The sequence below is a fragment of the Oryzias latipes genome, chromosome 2 (assembly GCF_002234675.1).
Source record: "Oryzias latipes chromosome 2, ASM223467v1".
Classification (NCBI taxonomy): domain Eukaryota; kingdom Metazoa; phylum Chordata; class Actinopteri; order Beloniformes; family Adrianichthyidae; genus Oryzias; species Oryzias latipes.
This window is the reverse complement of record NC_019860.2, coordinates 9,376,723-9,391,068: the sequence shown is the minus strand read 5'-3', so window position 1 is coordinate 9,391,068 and position 14,346 is coordinate 9,376,723. Positions and strand designations below refer to the sequence as shown.

Genomic DNA, 14,346 nt, shown 5'->3' with positions numbered 1-14,346 from the left:
TTAGTGGGTTCTCTCCGGGTGCTCCGGCTTTCCCTAGATTCTAAAAAAGATTTTTTTTAAATGAATTAGAGGCTAAGAGTGCAAATTTCCCTCACCATCACTCACCTCTACACGCCACCCGCCCTCGCTGTCTGCATCTACGCGTTCTCTTTCTGTTAGGCTGTCTGAGCTGCATGTGGCTAAAAGTGATAGTAATAAAAGTAAAATAGTAGTTAGTAATAGTAAAAATATAATAGTACTAATAATAATATTAATAATAATAAAATATACAATTCAACTATACAATAAGTAATTAATAATGAATACAATTAAAAAAATAATACAAATAATCAAACAAACAAATAAATAAATAAATAAATAAATAAATATTAAATAAATAAATAAATAAATATCAGTCACCAACATGTAGATAATGAACCAAATTAAATCCGGGCAGTCCTGTGGGTTTTCTCCCATTATTTCAGTTTCCCCACAGTAATTGTTAGTGATTGGCTAGTGACTGATAAATATCCCCCCCCTGAATCGCCACCTTATCGTGGTGGAGGGGTTTGCGTGCCCGAATGATCCCAGGAGCCGGTACCTGGGTGGTGTTCCACCTCAAACTGGTCCTGGGAGACGGGTCAGACTAAGGGCGATTCAACCAAAAACCTTTTCATACATCTACCTACTCCCCCCAATAAGAGTTACCAGTGCCCCACCCTGGAGCCAGACTAGTTAGTTCTTGTCTGGTGGCTTTTAATTGCTCTGGGGCAGTGGGGCCTGTGGTCTGTGTTCTGACCAAAAAGCCCTGGAGAGCAACAAAGACTAGAACTGTGACCACAATCACTTCTCAGCTGTGATCGTATAGTGGTTAGTACTCTGCGTTGTGGCCGCAGCAACCCCGGTTCGAATCCGGGTCACAGCAGGATGTTCAGAAATTATGAACGATCCCTTTCAGTAAATTTGCAATGTTTAATCATGAACACCTTCAATGTTGAAAAATCTTCACACCATCTTGGAGGTAAAATACATCCAAGATGCCAAAACTTGGCTGTCTGGACTCCACATGCCCAACAGCTTCAGTCTGTTGGACAACACTTCCACAATTTCAAAATGCTTTGGAACTTCAATAAACTGTGATCATTTTGGGTTCATTCATGTACACCAATCAACGAAAATTTCAATGTCTATTACGTCACGCCTGTCCAAGGGCGGAGTGAGTCATTACCGTATTTTCACGACTATAAGGCGCACTTAAAAGTCATACATTTTCTTCCGCCAGCAGGGGGCGCCCTATGAGCCGGTGCGCCTTTTGTGCAGTTGTGGGTCGTAGAAGAAGATGGAGTGAGGGAGGGAGAGAGACGTGAAGGCCAAGTGGAACCTAACTGCAGTGCAACTGTCTAAATTTTAAAGCCTTCTATGCTCCTTCTACCTCATAACCCTCAAACATTTCAGTACAGGAGGAGTGAGCAGAGAAGCAGCTGGCCCACTGCTTTAAACTGCTGTTTTCGCTAGCGCAAAGGAGAAATGCAGAGACAGACTGGCGCAGTTCTGTGTGTCTGTGTGTGTGCTGAAAGGAGCAGGTTTTCGCCAGCGCATATGAAGAAAGGAGACCCGAAAGTCTGTCTCTGTGTATATGTGTGTGCTGAAAGCAGCTCCGTTTTCTAGCGCATAGAAAGGAAGAAAGGTGACGGCACACGCAGTGTCTCTGTGTGTGTGCTGTGTGTTCAGCGCTTGTAAGGAGGAAGGGAGACAAGAGCGCTGCAAGTGAGCGACCATTCAGTTTGTGGTCAGTTAGGGAGAACAGTAACAAGATAAAAATGTTTCCTCTAAAAAAATCAGAGACTGGATGTTTTATTAACCCACTCTAGAAGCGCTGAGGTTCTGAACGGGGCGTTAACGTGCCTGCGCCTTAACACCCGGTGCGCCTTTTGTATGTGTCAAAGATGGTAAAATCCCCCATGACTGAGACCGCGCCCTAACATCCGGTGCGCCTTATGGTCGTGAAAATACTGTACTTGTCTCTGACGGCCTACGCTGCTGCCGGAGCTGGACGGAAAGGCCATTGTAAGCTCTAACCCAACCGAAAAAAGATAGTCTTAAGAGTATTTGTTGTGAAAGATGTAGTTGTCTCATACAGATTTTTAATGGTTTTATTCCCTCGAATCCTGTGGACAGTGCAGGTGCTGTTCATGCGATCAGTGCATGTTCCTTGTTCTCACCGAACACGGTTGCGCATTTTCCCCCCGCAAAAGCATATGTAATTGAAGGTCTAAAGTGTGCTTTAATTAGAATGTGGCTTAGGAGCTCCGTACAACAGCATCATCTGTACATCAACTTACAAGAGAATACTTCACAAAACACTTACCATACGCACAACAATCATAGCCTCTGCTTTCAACGACTCTAAAGGGAACTCTCAAACACACATGTACTCTCCTTATGATTGCAGCCACTCCTCTCTACGACCATCCATGGGCGTGGATTACCCAAAGAGCCACAGCAGCCGTACAGGTGCAGATGCTTTTATCTTTAAACATCTATGGCCTTAAGTCACCAAGTTCCCATCCAAGTGTCACAGGCTCTCACAATTCTGGGTATTTGTATTGTTCTCACTGTCAGATTCTTCTACCAGTGAAAATCTGAATAAACAGTTAACAGCATATGCTACTCATGCAGTTGGTGCTTTATTACCTTCTTAGAAGGCTTGCTTTAAATTCACAGTCCCATTCCCCAATAGACACACACATTCACACATTACAAAATAGTGGCGCCAACCTTAAATGACCAGGACAAAAACAGGATTTAATGTCTTGCCCAAGGACCCTTGGACACTTGGGAAGGCATGGTGGAAATGAGCTTGTTGTTTTTGTCTTCATTTTGGTGTCACTTTCAGACTCAGTAAAGACAGCTGTTGTGATAAAGTCTTCTTCTTCAAGGTTGGTTTCTTGTCTCACACCTTGGTGTACCAAGATCACTATGGTGTTTTCTGTATGGTGATTAAAGCCAGTGTCTACCCACATGCCGCTGTTAAGGCTGATACAACGTAAAGAGAGAATAGAACAATGTTTCTGACTAAAAGGGGCAAAAGTATTGAGATGAAAGACCAGAGTTGTCACCTGCTGTGATTGTGATGTGAAAATGTGTCTCTCCTATATGTGTGTATGAAGATAACAAACTCAGCATTTCTACTGTTCTTGAGGTCCAACTGTGTTCTGACAAAAAAGCCCTGGAGAGCAACAAAGACTAGAACTGTGGCCACTATCACTTCTCAGCTGTGATCGTATAGTTGTTAGTACTCTGCGTTGTGGCCGCAGCAACCCCGGTTCGAATCCAGGTCACAGCAGGATGTTCAGAAATTATGAATGATCCCTTTTTGTAAATTTGCAATGTTTAATCATGAACACCTTCAATGCTGAAAAATCTTCACACCATCTTTGAGGTAAAATACATCCAAGATGCCACAACTTAGCTGTCTGGACTCCACATGCCTAACAGCTTCAGTCTGTTGGACAACACTTCCACAACTTCAAAATGCTTTGGAACTTCAATAAACTGTGATCATTTTGGGTTCATTCATGTACACTAATCAACGAGAATTTCAATGTCTATTATGTCACGCCTTTCCAAAGGCGGAGTGAGTTATTACTTGTCCCCGATGGCCTACGCTGCTGCTGGAGCTTGACAGAAAGGCCATTGTAAGGCCTAACCTAACTGAAAAAAGATAGTCTTAAGAGTATTTCTAGTGAAAGATGTAGGTGAGTCATACAAATTTTCAGTGGTTTAATCCCTCCTATCCTGTGGACAGTGCAGGTGCTGTTCATGCGATCAGTGCATGTTCCTTGTTCTCACCAAACACGGTTGCACATTTTTTTCTCGCAAAAGCCTATGTAATTGAAGGTCTAAAGTGTGCTTTGATTAGAATGTGGCTTAGGAGCTCCGTACAACAGCATCATCGGTACATCAACTTACAAGAGAATACTTCACAAAACCACAGAAAACCTCCCGGGCCAGATCTGATAGAGCCTTCCTTTCTAAAAATGGCTGCTGATTTTATTGCTCAGCCTCCTACAACACTTTTTAATCTGTCAAATGAAACTCAAGAAATTCCTTCCATCTGGAAGTCAGCTTTTGTTACTCCCCACTTAAAAGCAGGTGACCCAGCAGTTTTAACCAACTACAGGCCAATCTCCAATTTGTGTGTCTTGTCAAAAATTCTTGAATCTCTTGTGTGCGAGCAACTCAAAGAGTTTTTATACTCAAATGAGCTTCTCTCAACATTACAGTCGGGTTTCAGGAAAAAGCACAGTACCATTACTGCTGCTACAAAAGTGATAAATGACATTCTTGTTGCTCTTGACAATAAGCAGTACTGTGCTGCTCTCTTTATTGATTTATCAAAAGCATTTGACACTGTGGATCACATTGTGTTAAAACAAAGACTTATCAGTTTTGGCCTTTCAGATCATGCAGTCTCCTGGCTCACAAATTACATGAAGAACAGAACCCAATGTGTTAGACAGGACGGTTTGTGTTCTGAATTCTTAAATGTACACAAGGGGGTGCCACAGGGTTCTGTATTAGGACCCCTCCTATTTGTCATGTATATAAATAATATAGATCAAAATGTGTCTCATGCAAATATGCATTTTTATGCCGATGACACAATTATTTACTGCTTTGACCCATCCCCTACCACCCTACCACTGCTGTTAAATATCTGCAAAAAGCTTTTGATACGGTACAGCACACATTTCTCCAGCTAAAATTAACGGTTAATGCAGACAAAACCAAATTAATGCTGTTCTCAAACTCTAGAAAAACACCACAGGGTTTCCTTACAGTTTCCACTCTAGAAGGAAATGAAATTGAGTTGGTTCACGTGTACAAATATCTGGGAATCTTGATTGATGATGCACTCTCATTCAAGCCCCACATTGAAAATCTTGTTAGGAAACTAAAATTGAAACTGGGTTTTTTATTTCGAAACAAGTGTTGTTTTTCATTTGGGATTAAAAAACGACTTGTCACAGCAACTTTCTTATCCATTTTAGATTATGGAGACCTTTTATATATGAATGCAACAGCTCAATGTTTGAGTAAGATTGATTCCGTGTATCACGCCGCTTTGAGGTTTGTGACAAACTGCAAGGCCTCAACTCATCATTGTGAACTGTACTCTCGAGTGGGATGGTCTTCTCTGTCCACCAGGACGCTCACACACTGGTGCATTTTTATTTACAAATCTCTTCTTGGACTTTTACCTTCCTACATTTGCAGCCTGATCAAGCTGAGGCCTGTGGAATCATACGGACTGCGCTCAAATGACCATCTATCGCTCGCCGTTCCATTTGCTCGTACAGAACTGGGGAAAAAGGCTTTTGTCTTTTCTGCCCCCTCCACATGGAACACTCTACAGAAAAGATGGAAATTAAAAGAACTCATTCCTCTAAATATTTTTAAATCCAAGCTGAGATTTGAGGAGAAAGTCACTTTTAACTGTACCTGTTTTACATGAGTTCTAATTTTTATTTGTTTTTAATGTTGACATTTTTATTGTAAATGTAATTTATTGTTTCCCCCCTAGCCAGGACTCCCTCGAAAAAGAGATTCTTAATCTCAATGGGAAAATTCCTGGGTAAATAAAGGTTAAATAAAAAATAAAAATAAATAAAACACTTACCATACGCACAACAATCATAGCTTCTGCTTTCAACAAGCCTAAAGGGAACTCTCAAACACACCTGTACTCTCCTTATGATTGCAGCCACTCCTCTCTACGACCATCCATGGGCATGGATAACCCAAAAAGAAACAGCAGCCGTACAGGTCCACATGCTTTTATCTTTAAACATCTATGGCCTTAAGTCACCAAGTTCCCATCCAAGTGTCACAGGCTCTCACAATTCTGGGTATTTGTATTGTTCTCACTGTCAGATTCTTCTACCAGTAAAAATCTGAATAAATAGTTAACAGCATATGCTACTTATGCAGTTGGTGCTTTACTACCTTCTTAGAAGGCTTGCTTTAAATTCACAGTCCCATTCCCCAATAGACACACACATTCACACATTACAAAATAGTGGCGCCAACCTTAAACGACCAGGACAAAAACAGGATTTAATGTCTTGCCCAAGGACCCTTGGACACTTGGGAAGGCATGGTGGAAATGAGCCTGTTGTTTTTGTCTTCATTTTGGTGTCACTTTCAGACTCAGTAAAGACAGCTGGTGTGATAAAGTCTTCTTCTTGAAGGTTGGTTTCTGGCATGCTGTTCATGCAATTAGTGCATGTTCCTTTTTCTCACCGAACCCGGTTGCACATTTTTTTCCTGCAAACACCTTATGTTACTGAAGGTCTAAATTGTGCTTTAATTAGAATGTTGCTTAGGAGCTCCGTAGGAGCAAGGTAAAATACATCCAAGATGCCAGAACTCGGCTGTCTGGACTTCACATGCCCAACAACTTAAGTTTGGGTCGGCAACCCGCGGCTCAGGATCCGCATGCAGGTCTTTAGCGTTTCCCTAGTGGCTCCCTGGAGCATTTTCAAAAATGTTTGAAATTGTAAAAAGATCGGGGAGAGAAATATATATATTTTTAATATGGTTTCTGTAGGAGGAAAAACAAGACACTAACATTCTTAATGTTTTCCAATACTGTAAAAATGTGTAGAATATATATTGTAACGCCCAGCAGGTACGTCGCTTGCAGCGGGCAAAACGGGAGCCAAGCTGTCAACAAGTTAAGCTGTCAATCAACTGGCTGTGCTGGAGAGCTGCCATGTCCCATACACCGCACGACTCCGAACAGTCTCAGAGAGAAGGAACCTGAAAGAGAAGCTGAGGGGACATTCCCTTTTCCAACATAACAAGCCCAATTATTTTGAACACACATCACATTGAACATTGAACAGGTGTCATCAACCTCTCCCCCTTCCACACTCATGGTGCAACATCAAGAAACAACATAACAGGAAGAATAAACTAAGGTGGAACAACAAAACTGCAATATGAAAAGAAACGTGGGCAAACAGAAACGCTTATGCTGAGCCCTAATTAGATCAGGAGACCGCATCCCATAATCCCCTGCTACTAACAGACCTAAAATACAAATGACCGCCACTACAATATTAAATTTCAACATTTCTGTCAACAAAGATTTGAGTCATAGCCTGTGACACACATTTCTACCAGCAGATGTTTTTTTTTTTTTTTTTTTTTTTTTACTTTTACCGTCAGTTCCGTGCATTGCTTGATGAAGTTGAAAGCGAATATTCTGATCTCCTGCTACACAACAAAGTCCGATGGCTGTCCAGGGGTGATGTTTTGCGTCACTTTGTTGTCTGTTTCGAACACGTGAAAACATTCCTGAAAAGCAAAGACCTGAACTACCCGCAACTGGAAGATACTGAGTGGCTCGAAAAGCTGCACTTTTTGGTGGATATGACTGTGACAAGCCACCTAAACGAGCTGAATGATAGTCTCCAGGCGCCGCAAAGGATAAAAGTTTTTTTATCATTCGAGCGCAAGCTGACTGTCTTTGCCAGAGATGTACAGCGAAAGAAGAGGATGCTGCTGCGTTTTACGCTTTCACTGACTTGCTTGGCATTTGCACAAAAATCAAGCTTAACTGTATTAATTTGATTTGATATACTTTACCTTTTCAAAAAGCTCTAGTTTGCTTTTTTATAAACGCAGGCTACGTTTTATTGCACTCTGTTTAGTTCCCAAAAAGGGGCACGTCATCACGCACGTCCCATTTTGTTGTTTTTTGTTCCAATTTTCAAAAAAAAAAAAAGAACATCAAAAATCGGATTTCTTTATTACATATCTTGAATTTTATCAAAGTCAATATCAATGAAACATAATTCATTGATATTGTAATGAAGTTAAACTTTCATAACAGAGCAGTCACATGACTCGTCGTTCTCCGCAGAATGCACTGCAGGGCAAATAAACATTTAATCGTTAATAATGCTCATTATGTATTTGTAGCAACTTAGTCATTTTTATAGTAGACTAATATAGCTAATACAGATACATATTGCATGTGTTGCCTTCATTATAAGGCTTAAATAGGGCTTTTAATATTTTGCGGCTCCAGACATTTTTTTTTTTTTCGTCCAATTTGGCTCTTTCAACATTTTGGGTTGCCGACCCCTGGTTTAAGTCTAAGAAAACACTTCCACAACTGTTCAGAAATTCTGAATGATCTCTCTCTGTTTCATTAGCTTAAATGAAGCGCTACATACAGATGAGGTGGAGCGTGTGTCACGTATGCTTATTTATCTTGCATCCAGACGGTAGAGGACAAGGGGAATAAAGAAATTCACCAAAAGGAGAGCTAATTAGTATGACTGAAAGAGGAGAAAATGCTCACAACTTCAAAATAAAAGTCTATCAAGATAGACTCATTCTTCTATGTTATCGCCCAGCTCTATTAACAATAATGAAATAGATTCAAACATATATGTTTTTAATCTTTTAATTTGGAATAGGTTTCCACTCTGCTGTTCTCATAAGTTTTCTGCTCCACTCTTGACTCCACAAATAGCATGTTCTAGCTCATCCATTAGTATGCCATACTATTCAAAAGCCAGAAGTTCTCATATTTAGTACTGTGATTATTTTTGGTCTGAATAATGCAGATTAAAATCAAAGGTTGAAAAATCTTCAGAACATTCTTTAACTTAAAATCAATGGAAATGCTAATCTTGGGAACTGCAGCTGGAAATAACACTCAGAGAGCTATATGGTAAAAAGCATTTATTTTTAATAATACTCTTGAACATGACCCAATGACATGATTGACAGCAACCTGAAGGGTTGATTTCAGAACAACTTTAGCCCTTGTTCTATCCTCTGGGGTCAAAATGACCCCACCCTTACATTGACGTGTGCTCCTTACCATGGCAAAGGTGGATAAAGGTGGAGAGGATTTCAAGTAATGCATGGTTACCAGTGAAGATCACAAACCATTGAAGAAAAAAGGTCCAGCGCACTGTGTAGTGGGTCTAGATGACCCAACTCCCAATGTTAAAGTGCCTAGGACAGCTAAAAAGTTAAAACAGCAAAGCAATGAGCAACAAAGAGAAAATAAAGACTGAAGGAAGCCAGTGATGTGCAGTCAGGAAAGGCAACATGTAGCTTAAAAATACATATATAAAATAAGATAAATATACTTTTTTATTATCGAAAGTAAAATTCAAATATTATCTTTTAGACATTCTATGATTACTCTTTTCTGTGTGGGGTTTGAACGTTTCTTTGGTTGAAAAGTAGCAAATTTACAAATGTCCTGTTCAAATACATGAGACAGCTGCAGGGGAGGCACCAGCCACCCATGCCTCCCCTGCACCCAGCCTGCGCTGCACACACCGACTGGAACTGCTGCTCATGCATACACTTTACTGTTTCTGTCTTTCTTACATCATAAAAGATGCTTTATGTTTATTATTTACTTCATTTTTCTATTTCTCACCAACTGTCTGAATACATCAGTGCTAGTTTGTGACCCTTTAGTCTTTTTTTATCTGTTAAAAATGCGAATTAGAAATAGGTGAAATAGGGCGCTGGTGGTCTCAGAAAATGCCCCCCCCCCGGCTAAAGAATAAGAGAATTAGTGAAAGCAAGTCAAGTGCAGCTGGCCAGTCATTCTTTAATATTGTTTAGCATCATTTTCTAAATGGAGAACTACGTGTCTAAAAGTAGGAATTTTTTTAGACAGGTCAATGGAAGTGATCTCCATTGAGACAGAGAGACTTTTAAAACTGAAGAAAGAAAGTAGAAACTTCTACAAACAGGTTATCCATGTGTTTCTTCAGAAGGCCATGAGATGGGCATGGGAATGCTGACATGGTGGCACTAGAGGCCGCAGCAATCCTACGCCTTCGATAGTGGGTATGCAGTATGGGGTGCAGGGTGGCTCCTAGCAAAAGGCTCATACTCATCCAACATTTGAGATGGTCAAACTAAAAGTACTGATTAAATGTCAGCCAGAGCAGCTGAACGAGTCCACAAAAAATGTTAATCTTTTGCAGAAATCATGCCAGCCGAGTTGTGTACAGCGCAACTGGGAAATGGTATGCAGGCGCTGTGAGCAACCTGGTCATTTTGCGCAAAAAATGCGATAGAGTAAGAGTTTTCCATCAAACCTCTTCCCAGCCAGGTAATGCTAAACCTCCGTCTTCGGAAAACTAGCAGCCACCAAACCGTGCTGTTGACCCTTTTACACGTGCTGCCACATTAATATTAAATGTTTAAATTAAACTTCATAACAATAACAATTAGTTGTTAGTTGGCTGCTAGTAATTCTGAAGCTGGGGTATCTATGGTGCACTGGGATTCTGTCCTCTGTTCTCATAACCTTCTCCTCTCCTCTATTTGATCATTTAGTTATCCATGCCTCTGTTTGGTGCAGTCCAATTCATGTACTGTCCTCTTTTCCCACTCTGCTCCAGGGTGCTTCCAGATTCCAATTGGCTCATCTGTGCTCCTGTACCTGACCGTGTGCCTCCTCTCTGGCTTGCCTCTACTACTACTGCTCCTACACCTGTCAGTGGATAATGCCTCTGGCTCATCTCACGCCCCCAGCCGTCCCCCAACATCATCTGGATGAAGCTCATCTGCTGGACTTTAAATATGTAGTTGTAGTGTTAGATAAGTTAATTTGTCTCTATGAGTTCTGGTAAATCCCCTTTCCGTCCTGAAGGAGGATCCCTCCTTTACAGTATGTGGGCCCTTACCAACAGGTTTTTTGCTAACCACGCCCTCATTCCTCATAATGCCATATCCAGTGTGTTTCAATATGTTGAGTTCCAGACATGGATGAACACAATAAATTTTCATAGTATTCTACTGAAAAATACAAGAGTTATGACGGTAAATATATAAACCTATATAGAAAGATATAGTTATAGGGCGGCAGTTTAGCTCAGGCGGTATAGCAGGTCGTCTAACAACTGAAGGGTTGGCGGATTAAACCCTGCTCTCCCCAGCCAGCTGTTGCCCTCCCAAGCGTGGCCAATCTGTAGCTCACCGCTCCCCCCAAGGGATGGGTCAAATGTGGAGAACAATTTCCCCATTGTGGAATGAATAAAAGTAAATAAAAAATAATTTAAAAAAACAGTACGCCGCATTTGGTAGCTCGCCACATGCACACCATTTAAAATCTACAACTTGTAATTGCAAAAATGTTTTCAAAGTAGCTTACCATTAATGCGTAAGAAGTTACGAGATCGACAAAAATCCCAGTTTACATTACGTTTGTCTGTAATATCCTCAACACAACAAAGACCAAGGAACTGGTGGTGGACTACAGGAGGAAAAAAACAGATATTCAGCCACTGTCTATTGGTGGGGATTGTGTGGAGAGGGTGGCTGCTTTCAAGCTCCTGGGCGTCACCATTGAGCAGGACCTGACCTGGGGCACCAACACCACTGCTCTGGTGAAGAAGGCCCAGCAGAGACTGTATTTTCTCAGGCTTTTAAAGAAAAACAAACTGAATGAGAAACTGCTAGTGTCCTTCTACCGCTGCTCAATAGAGAGCATTTTAACGTACTGTGTTTGTGCCTGGTTTTTCAGTTGCACAGCTGCGGCTAGGACAGCTCTCCAGAGAGTCACCACGAGAGCCCAGAAGATCATTGGCTGCCCTCTCCCATCCCTGGAGGAACTGTACAGTTCCCGCTGCCTAAAAAAGGCTCAAAACATTCTGCTGGATCCATCAGACCCCGGACATTCCCAGTTTGAACTGCTGCCTTCAGGCAGAAGATACAGGACAATTAAAACAAGGACAAACAGATTAAAAAACATATTCTATCCGAGAGCCATTTTGGCCTGAAACGCTGCTAAATAAAGTTAATTTATTAGGGAAGCGTGCAATAACCGGAGAAGGTGTAACCTCCTTTTTATATTTTTTTGTAAATTTTTAACATATCTTTCTTATATTGTCTTATTTCGCAGTTTTAGTTTTTTTTTTATTCTTACTTGACTTTTTATTCCACCGGAAAAATTGCACTGTAATTTCATTGTACATGTACAATGACAAATAAATATATTAGATATTTCTATATTTCTATTTCTAATATTACATGAGCTCTTTTTTTTTAAATTCAAGATGGCGACCTTTTCCTGAAGTCAAAGGTTGACAAACTCCAGAGGTCGTTGTACACTTGCGCTAGCAACATGTGTGTTGCTAGTGTTTTTTCTTCACATCCCTTCATCGATCTTGTCCTATGTTACATTGTTTTGTTAAGCTGGGCAGGGGAATCATATATTTAATTTTCACGACATTCCAATAAAAAATGTGGAAGCTAGCAACGGTTGCGAATTCGCCACGGACACGCCGTTTAACATCTAGAACTTCTAATTCCAACATTTTGTCTACAGCATCTAGCTATGGATGCCTGAGAAGTTACAAGACGATCGCTAAAAATCCCTAGAACGAGTTTTTGTTTGTATATTTGTCAGTATGCTGCCTTTTCCCAAGGTCAAAGGTCAACGACACTTCTGTGGTGTTTGAAAACTGGAGCTGGCAGCAAGCGTGTGCAATGTCGTCAAAATTGCTCAAACAAAAGTGTAATTTTCCCATATTGTGGAAAAACAGAAAAACACCAATTCTCAGAGTTCACCACAAAATGGCCGCCAAGCCGCAGGTCGTGTAGCCGTCCCATTAGGATTTCAAATCTTTCTTGGGATATCCCCAACACGTGTGTTTTGGTTTCGTAGCTGTATTTTGAAATCATTTTTGTTTCCGTCCCACACGCAATTTTCGGCCCATTCAATTTTTATGCAGGACTGCCGTGATGTCATCATCTTCAGAAAGGTGACGTTGACTTTGTGGAAACTGTATCCTTTTTTTATCCTTTTTATCCTATTTTTAATTTATCCTAGGTGTGTGAACCTTTTGGTGAATTTTCAAGTATGCGGCAGGGGTCAAATTTTCGCTGAAAGGTGCCGAAATCTTTCAAACTGCGAAAACAATATGGTCCATGCAGTCAGTGACTGCTGCTGTGTGGCATAATAATGCTTTTGGACTGTTTCATGTATTTATAATGTCCACATAAAGAAAACAGTCAGAAAATAATCATACACAATTGGTTTTATATTATGTCCCTTTCTTTTAGAAGCCATGTCTGCTTTCATGTTGTGTTTATGGATTTGCAAATTTATAAGGGGGTTATTTTGTAATTCAACATTTGGTCATTTGCACTTGGATTTGCTTTTGTGCTTCAGGAATCTGTAATTTGTTTTGTGATTTGCTGTTGTGTTACAATATTTGTTCATTTGTATTGGGAATTGTATTTTAAATGTAAGCTTGTCTTGCACCTCAGATTCACAACAGCAGGAACACAAACACCAATGTATGCCATCACACATTTTGTTTCTGGAGCTTTTTCTGTGAGTTTTTTTTTCTATGAATAAGGCCACGGACAGATCATCAGTGTCCATGAAACCATGAAACCATGTAGAGAATCTATGAGGAAGAAGAACATCCTCCTGAGAGGTGTTCCAGAAAGCAGGGTATATCACATACCAAGCAAAGTTTAAGACTTAATTAGTTGATATGCGCCACTTTTGGTTCCAAAACCAGCGATTATGTTGGTGGTTTGTAAGTTACTGAGCATGGCGTGCTCTTTTAATCACCATCCAGTGGACGCAGAAGCACAAAATATACAAGGCTTTTTTTTTTGCCATGATAAGTATTAGTATAGTATATTTTTGACATAAGTCCATGTATCCATATGCTGTCTTAAGGCCCGTACACACCGAGATGAATATTCGCCAGGCTATTCGCCAGCGTTTTTCGCCACGTTTTTTGTGTTCACACCCAGGCGATTTTCGCTGATGATGAGCTGAGCGAACATGCAATTTCATTCCCTGACATTAGATGGTGCTTAATGTAAACAGAAATACTCGTGTAAACAAGGTGGCGCCGTGCAACTTTACGCTTCTTAGACGCTTTTCACTCAGAAGAGAGCAAGTATTTACACGCTTGTCAGAATCATACAAAGAAAACATGAATATTTCAAGCACCAGTTGCTCCAACTAGTGCTTGAAATATTCATGTTTTCATGTCCGTCATTTCTTTGCGGCAGTGTAGACGCTACTTGGCGTATATCTTCTTCGCTGGTATATGTGCTCAGAAAGACAGTTTGATGTCTGAGCACCCCCTAGTTGTGTTTTACTGTAACTTCAGAAGCTCCAGACATGTGTGCAAAAGCGCCGTTCTCATTGGTCGTATAGTTTGACGCGGCGCGTCAAACAAACAAAAAAAAAAAAAAAAAACGAACCCGAGGCGTTTTTTTTAAAAATTACGCTGTGCACACTCACATTGGTGCCCTTTGTTCAGTTATGAGGCCTTAGACGTC

The 14,346-nt window shown here is 40.7% G+C and overlaps 1 non-coding gene across 1 annotated transcript; it reads left to right on the top strand.

The window, feature by feature from the left end:
- Window positions 1–832: 832 nt before the first annotated feature.
- On the top strand, window positions 833–904 carry trnah-gug. Its single transcript has one exon. It is a non-coding gene; the product is annotated as a tRNA-His (tRNA).
- Window positions 905–14,346: the final 13,442 nt, after the last annotated feature.